We start from the raw sequence: 2,496 nt of genomic DNA, 5'->3' as shown, positions 1-2,496 counted from the left end.
AGATTATGTGTTTATACTAAAATTATGTGTAAAATAATGATTATTAAGTTTAAAATGCAACTGAATTTGTTTTCCTGTCAAGGAAAAATAAAAAAGTCAAAGACTGAGCTTTTTTCTCAAAGTCCCATGAACATGGAAGGGAGGAGTGGTTACTTTGACACTAATGAGAAACCTGCTTTCTTTGGATAAACAAATGAAACAACAAAACAAAAGAGGGTGAAATAATTAATACATTTTGAAGTTAATAGCGTCTTCTAATTTTTTTTTACATAGTAGGACACATACTTAGAAATGACATGTGTGCCAGCTACAAGGACTTTTAATTCATGATGATGGTGAATTGAGTGTGACCTTGCTGGGCTTGCCTCTGTTGAATGTGACTCAGACATGAGTCAGGGTCACATGACACTTTATTTATTTTTCCTCTTGTCATAAATCTTTGTAATATCCTACTTCTCAGTCCATTCATCTGCTATAATAAAATACTGTACACTGGATGACTTATAAACAACAGTCATGTATTTCTCATGGTTCTGGAGGCTAAGAAGTGTATGATCAAGGCACTGACAGGTTTAACGTCTGTTAAGGGTCTACTTCCTGGCTTACAGAATGGTGTCTTCTCACTGTATGCTCACATGATGGAAAGGCTCTGTCTGGGGCCTCTTTTTATTTTATTTTTTTTATTTTTGATTCCAGGGTCTCATTCTGTCACCCAGAAAGTCATGCAGTGGCACTTTCATGACTCACTACAACCTCTACCTCCTGGACTCAGGTGATCCTTCCATCTCAGCCTTTTGAGTAGCTGGAACAGCAGATGCATGCCACCATGCCCAGCTAGTTTTTTTGTTTTTTGTAGAGATAAGGTCTTGTGATATTGCCTAGGCTGGTCTCTAACTCCTAGGCTCAAGCAATTTTCCTACCTTGGCCTCCCAAAGTGCTGGGATTACAGGTATGAGCCATTACACCCCAGGGTCTTTTTTTTTTTTAGGGATACTAATCCTATTCACAAGAGCTTCATACTTATTACCTAATCCACCCAAAAGGTCCCACCTCTTAATACTGTCACATGGGAGATAAAGTTTCAACATATGATTTTGGGGTGGACACATATATTCAGACTACAGCACTCTCGTTTCATAATGTAATTTCAGCATACTGATTCTCAAAGGAAGAAGTAATTACAGAATCACCTGAGTTTCTCTATCCCACCAACTGTTCCAAAGTTTGATATGGTATGAATGAGTTCTCTGCAAAGGGTATCACAAGGCTGAATTCAAGGTATCACAGCCAGACTGAGTTCTTGTTTGGACACTCTGGGGAAAAAAAATCCACTTCCAAGTTCAGTGATGTTGTTGGTAGAATTGAGTTCCTTGTCGTTATAGAACTGAGGTCCTCGTTTCCTTGCAGGGCTGTCAGCCAGGAGTTGCTCTCAGCAGCTAGAGGCTCCTTTCAGATCCTTTCCCTGTGATCACAGCTGTCACCTGTGACATAGATGCTTGTTTTCTTTCTGGCTACCTGGAGCACAGTTCTCAAATTTCCTCTTCTGTGACCAACTTGAGAAAACTCTACTTTTATTTTTATTTTTCAGAAAGCAGGATTTATTGAGAGAACAGAAAAGCTCCAACGGTGGGAGGAGATTTGAGGGGGCTGCCCCAAAAATCTACTGTTCAAGAGTTTGTTGGACAAGGTCAGGCCCACCCAGATAATCTCCCTGTCTTAAGTTCAACTCTGTTATAACATAATCACTAGAGTTAAACTCATCATATTCTCAGTCCCAGGGACACAGAGTCCCAACATGTGGGTGAGCAATCTTGGGAGCCATTTTAAAATTCTTCCCACCAGCCAGGCATGGTGGCTCAGCCTTGTAATCACAGTGCTTTGGGAGGCCAAGGCGAGAGGATTGCCTGAGTCTGGGGGTTCGAGACCAGCCTGGGCAACTTGGTGAGGCTTCTTCTCTACAATAAATCCCAAAAACTAGCCGGGCATGGTGGCACGCGTCTTGGAAGACTAAGGTGGAAGGATTGTCTAAACCCATTAGGTCAAGGCTGCGGTGGCCGTGAGCATGCCACTGCACTCCTCCAGCCTGAGCAACAAGAGTGAGACTCCAACTTAAAAAAACCAAAAAACATTCTTCTCACCACACCACTATCAATGAAAGTTCATCAAAATGGTGAAGTATATTTCAAAAACCAACAGAGACACCTAAGGCTTTTCCTAGTACTTTTCTTCACACACTCATAGAAAATCATTCCTTTAATGGAATTAAACTTCCACAACTCACAATTACATAGTTTCATTCAACAAATACTTGTGGAATTGAGTAAGAGTTAACACACATACTATTACTACTTTGCTTTCTCCATATATTATTTCTTTTTTTTTTTTTGAGTTGGAGTCTCACTGTGTCACCCAGACTGGAGTGCAGTGGCCGCTCCTGGCCACTGCAGCCTTGACCTGCTGGGCTCCGGCGATCCTTCCGCCTCAGCCTTCCCAGTA

The sequence above is a fragment of the Carlito syrichta genome, unplaced genomic scaffold, assembly GCF_000164805.1.
Source record: "Carlito syrichta isolate Samal-C Ts95f unplaced genomic scaffold, Tarsius_syrichta-2.0.1 Scaffold287940, whole genome shotgun sequence".
Taxonomy (NCBI): Eukaryota; Metazoa; Chordata; class Mammalia; order Primates; family Tarsiidae; genus Carlito; species Carlito syrichta.
Note: the sequence above shows the minus strand (reverse complement) of the source record.